We start from the raw sequence: 10,461 nt of genomic DNA on the forward strand, positions 1-10,461 counted from the left end.
GCAATTAGGGTTGTGACTGCGCAAGAGTTGTGCTTTAAAGTATCAAGTGTTGATGCGAAAAACGACGTCGATTTCAAATGAATTATTCATTAAAAAATTCAGTCAGGGGCGCTGCCCCTACAACCCCACAAGGGGGACTTTCCCCCTTGACCCCCGTCCGCTGATCGGTTAGCGGAACCCCCATCCACTGACCGGGCAGTAGAACCCCCGTCCGCTGACCGGGCAGCGGACCCTCGGCTAACTCTGTGTAGTGTGATCGGTCGCCGAAATTTAATTTGGTTATAATTAATTAAAAGTATTAAAATTAATGATAATAATGTGTTTATTATTATTGTCTTGTAGTGATCGGTTATGGCCTTAGTTTTCCCTTATTATTATTATCTGCATGTTGTGCCTCTCTTTTAATCTCTTAATGTAACTTATTTTCTGATCTCACTCCCTCGTATATAAAACAAGTTTCTTTTATGTAATGTAATGTTATGAAGAAAGAAAAGAATTCAATATCAAAGGAGGACAACCTTGAAGATCTTGCTTGGAGAAGCTTAGATCGTTATTAGGTTAGCTTAGGTTCTCTCATTGGCTTGGGAGAAAAATTGCGCTAGGGGCCATAACTGTTTCATTATGTATGTTGATGCATATGAATGTATGTTGATGCATGTGAGAGACGATTTATATGATAAATAAGCCAGTGAGATCAGAATAATTGCAAATTCCCTCAAATTGAATATTAAGTTTATGCTTTCCAAGTTTTAGCACTCATCAAGACTAGTATTGGATAATGTAGGTTTCGCCTACGTGAGGTGCAAGTTCTATATTAGTAAGGTGCGATGGGATAATTGTCATATCCAATTGCTAAAACAATATATCAAACTTAACTAAACAAATTATAATAAGATTATATATGTTTAGAAGCAAGAGTTGGAAATGATCCATGTGATGGATTGGAATAAGGAGTTATTCACCCAACTAAAATATTCGAGAGTTGTATTAGATACAATTGGAAGGAGTTCTTACCTAAATAACCTATTTTTGTGTAATCCGCCTACGCGAACTTAAAATAAAGTGAAATGTGGATCTCGACCCACTAGAAAATCTTCCAACGGGATTTTCCGAATCAAATGGTGAGGGTCATTTGTTTTGAGTAAAATAGTGGGAGCATATTTAATTAAAGGCCTAATTAAATATGTTATTGATACTTATATTTTCATTATTTTCATGTAGATTACCATGACAACAAACACCTCTAACAACATTTTGCGATCAATCCCTGACAAGGAAAAATTGTCTGGGATAATTTTTCTGGATTGGCACCGAAATCTGAGGATTATCCTCAAACATGATAGAAAATTGTATGTCTTGGAGAAACCAGTTCCTGAAGAGGAATCTCCTAGTTCTGCACCTAAGGCAGAAAGAGATGCTTATAAGAAGCATGTCGATGATACCAATGAAACTGCTTGTCTCATGCTAGCTAACATGAACTCAGAGTTGCAAAAGCAACATGAGAACATGGCAGTGTTCGATATGATCGAACACCTGAAGATGCTCTATCAAGAGCAAGCAAGGCATGAAAGGTTTGAAGTTTCAAAAGCCCCTTTTCAAGGAAAGTTAGCTGAGGGATGCCCTAGAGGTCCCCATGTGCTCAAGATGATTGGGTATGTGGAAAACCTTGAGAGGTTGGGTTTTCCCCTCGGAAAGGAACTTGTGACTGGTTTTATCATGCAATCGTTGCCAGATAGATTCAGTCAATTTGTCCTAAATTTCAATATGAATGATATGGACAAATCTCTTCTTGAACTGCTAGCCATGTTAAGAACTGCTGAGCAGAATCTGAAGTCAAAAGGGAAGTCCATTCTGATGATCGGAAATGGAAAGAGACAGAACAAAAGTCCCACCAAGCAGGGTGATAAAGGGAAAGGCAAGGAAGTTGCCAAACCCAAACTGACTGTTGCGGAATTGAAGCCTAGTAGAGGCATAGCAAAGGAAGGCACCTGCTTCCATTGCGGTAAGACCGGGCACTGGAAGAGAAATTGCCCAAAGTACCTGGAAGATAAGAAGAATGGAGTAGAGACTTCAACTTCAGGTATTTTTGTTATTGAAATTAATTTATCTACTTCTGCATCATGGGTATTAGATACTGGATGTGGTTCTCACATTTGTACCAATGTGCAGGGGCTAAAAAGGAGTAGAGATTTGGCAAAAGGTGAAGTTAACCTACAAGTTGGAAATGGAGCAAAGGTTGCTGCTTTAGCCGTAGGAACTTATGTATTGACTTTACCTAGTGGTTTAATAATTTAGTTAGAGAACTGTTATTATGTACCTGCAATTAGAAGGAATATTATTTCTGTTTCGTGTTTGGACAAGTTTGGTTTTTCATTTATAATAAAGAACAATTGTTGCTCAATTTATTTGAATGATATATTCTATGCTACTGCACAAATGAACAATGGACTATATGTCCTTGATCTTTAAATGCCTATTTATAACATTAATACTAAAAGAATGAAACCTAATGAGTTAAATCCAACTTACCTTTGGCATTGTCGATTAGGCCACATAAATGAGAAACGCATTTCCAAACTCCATAAAGATGGACTCTTGGACTCTTTCGATTATGAATCATATGAGACATACAAATCTTGTTTAATTAGAAAGATGACAAAGTCTCCATTCACAGAAAAAGGTGAAAGAGATAATGATCTTTTGGCCCTCATACATACTGATGTATGTGTAAGACCCCAATTTTGACCCTAAGATCCCTCATGGAATCATAACATGGCATTTACATTGCCTCAAGGATCATAAGAATCTTGGTTCCTTTACCTTGGGGTGGGATCTCTTGTGAGTTGGTTTGAGATCACCATGCATGCTTGAATTGTATATTATTACTTTTTTCATTCTACTTACTAACCAAAAGCACAAAAATATGTCACTAACATCTCTTGTTTGTAGCTTGAGCAGTCACAAGGTCCAAAGCCTCTAGGAGATCCTATGTGCATTGATATGGCCAATTGAAGATGAAAGCAAGCATGGCAATGGTTCCCGAAGCTCTCATCCATCAAATATGCCTCCCAAGTATCTCAATTCATCATTTTGATCAAAGAAAATCAAAGGGTTTGAGGTTTGGTTCCCAAGGAAACCCTAATTCATCCGTTCATCAACTGTGCCTTACTCATGAAGCAACCTCAACCCATGGTCAAATACAATCAAAGGAAGTTCCTTAGTTCATCATTTCATGCATATTTGAACTTACTTGAGTGTCCTCAATCATCAATTCATCAAGATATGAGTTTTGGACTTGAGAAGTTGATCAGTCAATTCATCTGACTATTTTGAAATGCACTGAGACCTAACTTTTTATGTGTTTGTCAACTGGAGATGACCCTAAGAGAAAAAATGTTCTTAAGGACTACATTAACAACTTTCATGTTCATCAAAAATTTATTTGAAGCTTGGAAGGTGATCATCCATTCCAAAACATTATAGGTCATTTTGACTGAAACCCTAATTTTGGGTCAACTTCGAAAGGACATAACTCCTTCATTTTTCATAATTTTGAGGTGAGACCAAATGAATTGGAAAGCTTAAGATGTCTACTTCAAATTTTAGGTTGAGAAAATTTTCAAAATATCAAAAGAAATACATGTGATAATGCAAAACATTATAGGTCACTTTGGATCAAGTGCATTGAAATTTGAAAAACTTCAACTTCAGGTGCCCATAACTTCTTCATAAAAAATCTAAATAATGGAAACTTTAGGTCCAAATTGAGTTCCTTGAAAAGATCTAGAACTTCCATGTTGAAGAATATGTCATTTGGAGCTTGCATCATTGAGACAGAAGGGCTTGAACTTTGGCCAATTTCGAAAATCTCACATATGCATGTTTTGCACCCTACACTTCATGTCCACTTTTCTCCAATTTCCAAAGCCCAAATGGAGTGTTTATCAACATAAAAAATGATCCTTATGCAATAAGCTTTCCAACCATTACTCATAAGGTTGTGTTCCTATTTTTAACATGGCATTTTCGAAGGCTTGAACCTAATAGTACATTTTTTGAAAATCATTTAAATTGTCTTGCATGAGCTGTTACTACTAAATCTGCACGTCCATTTTCTTTCATCATGCATCAACCTTCATTTCCAGTTGGAGTTGGTCCCTACATGCGCCTGTACAGGCCCATGCATGGAGGCCCTTTCCATTCATGCAAGCAATTTTGATCATGCATTTCAGCTTGCTTCTCCAATAAATACAAGGCCAATGCTCTTCATTTATTCAACCTTAAGGCGCTCCAATTGCTGATAAACTGGAATCCCATCCATCACTAAAGGAACTAATTCACTTTTCTTCAAAAATTTTAGATCTGAATTTTGATTTCATTGATCAATTTTCAGATCTTAAAGTTCCTAAACCTTTTCTCCTTGATCTATAGTATCAACTGTAAGCATTAGCATCCAAGGATTGTGACTCAAAGCCCTGCAAATCAAAGGTTCATACCAACTGTTATTTCCTTCGAATCTACTTGCATAGTGCTTGATTTTCATTGTTGTTGTGTGATCTGAAGTCCTCTGCATAGAGGCAACATTGTTGTGCTTTCAATTTTCAAAAATAATGAAGTTCATATGAACATCACAAATTTTCCACTTCTGATTTCTCTCAATATAGAGATCTAGAATGGATTTGAGTGATACAGGGGTGATGTACATCACCCCAGCTCTCGATTGATGTCTGGATCGTGCCATTTAGTTACCATTTTAATTTCTGCAATTTTTTACTTGGCCGGAGAAGACGGTGGCGCTGGCCACCGTTTGGTTCCCAGATTTGATCTGGAGCGTCCATCTTTGTTTCCAGATTCAATCATACGCGTCCATTGTTATGACTTTTCATTTGGTATGGTGTACTTGTTTGACCAGCGTGTATGGTGAACACGCGCTTCTTAGCCGTGAGATGATCCACATCAACTAATGAATCTTCATCCAACGCTCCGTGTTTTTCCATATTTTCTATTTTCTGATTTTATTTTCATTTTATTATTTTAATTCCATTTCATTTTAAAAATTCATATCTCTCTCATTATTGGTCCAAAAATTATGGGACCAATTTCATTCTTCTCCTTTTAATTTCTACTTTCTAAAAATGATTTTTAATATTTTTTATTTTTATCATTTCATATTTTTTAGTAATTTTCTCTTTTCTGGTTATTTTTAATTCATTTAAAATAGTTTTTGATATTCAAAAAATACAAAAATATTTTTCCAACCTCTTTGAATGATGATAGATCTATGAAAAATATTCTCATAAATTTATTAATTGATTTGAGATTTATTTGAGATTTTAGTTCAATTAGGTTATTTTTATGCATTTTTAATTGATTTAAAATAGTTTCTGACTTTTAAAAATGCTGAATTTTTTTTTTCAAACTTTGTTTGACCTTGTTGAACTTGTGATAATTCACTTGGACTTTTCAAAGTTGATTTGAAGTGAGTTTGAAGTTTGACCTTTCTTTATTATTTTAATTCAAGTTTTATTTTAATATAAAAACGCCAAAAATACTTTATTTATTTCTTGACTTCTAATCTTCATTTTGCTTCTGTTTTCAATTGTTTGACCTTGATCTTCTCTATCTTTGGTCAATGCTTATTCATCATTTCATTCCATTTCCATTAATGCACTTTAATTCTTCATCTTCTTCTTCTTCTTCTTCTTCTTTTTCTTTTGATCAATGAGATAAAGATTGGTGGTTAGCATTGATACATGGAGGTTTAATCTTCCTTGGTTCAAATCTAATTCATCTTGATCATGGATCAAGTGAATGGCTTTGCATTAAGGATAGGTTGCTTCCTAAATCATGCAAAGAACCTAAATCAATACAAGATCATTTCTCATTTTCTTTTTGGCATGGCAAGTTGTTGGAGCTTGATTCACTAATCAAGACCTCTAACTTGTGTTTTTGCCTGCATTATTATTAACCGGTCTCAGATAGTTGTGACTTCTACATAAGTCTAATTACGATTGCTTAACATAGCGCTATATTTCCTTATGGCACACTAACTCTAACACTAACCATTAACCATTAACATTTAAATTTTGCTCTTTACATTTATGCAATTTACTATTCTTATACATATTATTCATTTGTTTTGCTCTTTGCTCACTTGAGCACATGTTTATGTTAATGCAATTTGCGTTTTGCTCACTTGAGCACATAATTTTGTATATATTATTGTGCTTGTGTTTTGTTTTGATTGTTGTGGACCAAATGCAAAAATGGACAAATGGACTTAGTTTCTAGGACATTCCCTATGCAAAATTGGAGTAAAATGACCTAAATGTTGAAGATGGATTAGAAGGACCAAACCTCTAAACTCACTCTTGTTCATTCTTGATTTACTTCATGGAACCTTTTGATGTGTGTGCTTTTGTTCTATGGAATCCTATTTGAGCCAAATTGAAGAACCATTGTCATGTTCATCCAAAGTGAAAGATACAAGAGACATTGGGGATCTTCTAAGAGCTTGTTTGATTATGTTTATTGCTTGAGCTTACACTTATTTTTTGCATATTCCAAAGGATGGGAGCTACTTGGATCATCAATATTATCTCAAGAGAGGAACTCCATTTATGGTTTTGTTTCTTATCCTTCATCTCTTGTATGATTAGGACTTTAGCCATTCTTCTTCTTCCCCCTACTCTAACCCAAGCCAAAACGTTTGTGCAAACATTTAACACTTCTTTTCAAACATTAGAAACCTAAGCCTTATGCTTTTGATTTTCAAACTTTCTTTTTATAACACTTATTTTGAATTGAATCTTTAAGTCAACTTTGACCATACTTTGTAAAGACTTTTCATTGGTAAATATAACTCATTCAAATACTTTTGTGGTTTCAATGGCCACTTCCTTATCAAAACTTTTTCATAACCTTTAGCTATTAGGTTTGAGTTATCCTTGAGGTAGATGTAACACTCACCTATATCCTTAGTGATGGACAATGAGTCTTCCATGCTTATTATAGGGTTTCTCCCTCACTAGCATGTTGAAGCTATCCTCACATGGTGGATTTGTGGTTTTAGGTTGAGTTTTCTCCCTTAGATAACAAAAGACCTTAAGGTTTTTGGACCAATCAATTCACCAACTCATTTTTTGAGATTTTTATCCCGAACTACGAGGTTTTGATCCTAATCTTTTTTAAGATGGTACGTAGGCAATGGGTTTATCCATCCAAACACAAAATGTAAATAACTTGTATATTCTCTTCTCATCTCTTCAATCATGTTTGCACAAACAAATTTTCACAAAATACCAACCTTACAACAAGTGTGAAAAGGGCTCCCTAGGAGTACCTAGGATGTTTTGGGTGGTTAAAACCTTCCCGTTGCATAACCAACCCCCTTACCCCGATCTCTGACATTTTTACTAGTTTTTGATTCGATAAAACTTTTAGGTTTTTGTTCGCTTTCTAACCATTTTTTGGATAAATAGAAGTACGGTGGCGACTCGACTTGTATGGTTTACCTTGGATTTAGTCAATATCTCTAATGGTAACGAATACCCAGCTACAGAAAAATGGTGACTCTGCTGGGGACATTTGCCTAGTGGGTTTTGCCTACTTTTCATATTTGTTGTATTGTATTGTATGTTATTTTGGTGACATATTTTTGTGCAATTTGGGATTACTGTATTGTATATAATGATTGAATTGCTTGAATATTAATTCCTTGTATGCTTGGTGATCTTTGTGAGATGAGTTCTATACCCGAACTCGTGTGCACTTAGGATAGGAGAATGGCATATTCTTGTTGACTTGTGTGGAGTTATTCCTTAGCAATTTGACTTGCAAGCCCATTCACTTGGTGGAGGTCATGTTGGGATCAATAATGTCACACAAGTAGTTGTGGTTAGACATTAATCTTTCCGAAATAGACCTTAGAAGCCAAGAACCTTAGTTTACCAAGAACCTTAGTTTACCAAGCCCATCTTGGCCTATTCTTAGGATGTAGTGCGAAAGTCGTTCAAGTGTAAGATTTGATACGATTGTTACGCGATACTACACTCATAAGAGTCTCTCTTGAGAATATTTTTGGAATACGAGTAGTCGTTTATCCGATAATATCAGAAAGATGGGATGATGACTATGGGAACCTCTTGTAGAACATGTTTGGCAGGTTTAAACCTTGGTACACTCCCTTTGGGTGGTTCTTAACCGAGACTCCATGCTCGTGACTTGCAACAAACCCTTGATTCATGGTTGATCCGTTCTTGTGTCCTTAATATCAATGGAACTTGGGTGTTGATAAGGTGTAAACCATAATCCACAAAAATGGATGATTGATATTAAGGATGACATGATCCATCCCATGACCTTTGTTTGGTGTGCTTTGCTTGATCCTTGAGTGTGATTGTTGCATCCATGCATTCATGCACCCATTTGCATCCATATCATCAATAATAAGAAAATTTTCAAGGAACTTAAGAGGTCTATTTGCAAATTTTCAGACATGGAAAGACAAAGAAGGAATACAAAGAAGTACAGTTTCAGACAACCCGCCTTGAAAGAGCTAAGGAATTTGACATCCTATGTATTAGATCCCTTGGGTTTCAAGGCTCGTTTTGGGAAGCTTTTATCTGTTCTGACTACTCAAGTGGACGAAGGATTGATGAGTGTATTGATGCAGTTCTATGATCCCTTGTACCGTTGCTTCACATTTCCAGATTTCCAGCTTTTGCCCACGCTTGAAGAGTATGCCTACCTTGTGGGTATACCCATTCTAGACCATTTGTCGTTCAGTGGCTTAGAGAGTGTTCCTACTTCTCAAGAGATAGCTGATATGTCGCATATATATGAATCTCTGGTTGGTGCTCATATGACTACCAAAGGTGGAATTCAAGGTCTCCCTTCTGAGTTCCTCATTGCTCAAGCTGCTATGTATGGGAAGGCCATGAGTGAGGACGCCTTTGAGGCCACATTTGTACTTCTCATCTATGGGCTAGTGTTATTCCCCAACATCGACAAGTTTGTGGATGTGAACGCCATTAGGATTTTCTCTACTTTTAATCCCGTTCCGACTCTGTTGGGTGACACTTACTTTTCTTTACATATGAGGAATGCAAAGGGTGGTGGTACCGTTGTATGTTGTTTGCTTCTGTTGTACAAGTGGTTTATTTCGCACTTGCCACAGACGGTTGCCTTCAAGGAGAACAAAGGATGTCTACGGTGGTCCACGAGACTTATGTCTCTCAATAATGATGATATCTTTTGGTACAACCGTGTATATGATGGTGTGCAGATCATCGACTCTTGTGGTGAATTCTCCAATGTTCCTCTTCTTGGTACATTTGGTGGGATTAACTACAACCCTATTTTGGCACGTCGTCAACTCGGGTTCCCCCTAAAGGATAAACCTAATAACATTCTGTTAGAGGGTGTGTTCTTCTAGGAGGGTAAAGATCCCCAAGGCTTGAAGGGCAGGATGGTCTGCGCTTGGAGCAAGATTTATAGGAAGGGAAGGAGGGAGCTGGGACCGAAGAACTGTATCGCTTTGGAACCCTATACCTCTTGGGTTAGGAGGAGAGCTTCCGAGTACCTCATGCCTTATGAGTATCCAAGACCTACACCTTTGGTTATGGCTGGGCCTTCAACCCTCCCTGACCAAAGAGTAGAGGAGTTGAGAGATGAAGACCGTTCGCATGCCTGGATCCGTGAACGAGAGGAGTTACTTCAGTAGATCAGAGAGAATGATGCTTTGATAGAGTTCCTTGAGCACCAGGTTATTGATGATCCTGATGATGCATTGACTTCTCTTCTTCCTCAGTCTTCCAAGTTTTTGAAAAGGAAGTATGATCGACTCGCCAAAGAGAAGGCAGATATGGAGGCAGCCTACGAGAGGGAGGTGAAGAGGCTTCGTGCAACTTATCTTCAAGTGTCCAGAGCTTTAGATGATTGTTTCTAGGGTTCCATAGGATGTTCATTTTCCTTCTCTCTTGTATTTGGTTACCAAGACTGTATTTCTTTGGTGTAAAAATATTTTCCAAATATTATTGATATGATATTTCTAATATTTGCAAATAGGACTCTAAAGTTCCTCTGATATAAAAATTAAACCATATGCATTACATGCATCATGTGCATAAGCAGGTTTTGCTCCAAGCTTCTTGTTCTATGGTCTAACTTCGTGTTCTTCATTTATTTTGAAGACAAGCTGACTCACCGGTACTACACCCGAGCCAACGCATCAAGACTAATGGATCATTTGGAGCAAGAGAACCGTAAACTCAAGGAGGAAGTAGCCAGATTGACTGCCTTGATAGAGTCATTCATGTCTGCCCAGAGCCAGTCGTCTCCGACACCTTCAACTCCTCCCCAGAGGACAGTCATCTCTGAGATTGCCTCATCAACCGTGCTTGCGGCCAGCACCCACTTTGCACCAACAGCTATGCCAGCCGGGTTTCCTTCGGGGATGCC

Source organism: Lathyrus oleraceus, chromosome 3 (assembly GCF_024323335.1).
Source record: "Lathyrus oleraceus cultivar Zhongwan6 chromosome 3, CAAS_Psat_ZW6_1.0, whole genome shotgun sequence".
In the NCBI taxonomy this organism is placed as follows: domain Eukaryota; kingdom Viridiplantae; phylum Streptophyta; class Magnoliopsida; order Fabales; family Fabaceae; genus Lathyrus; species Lathyrus oleraceus.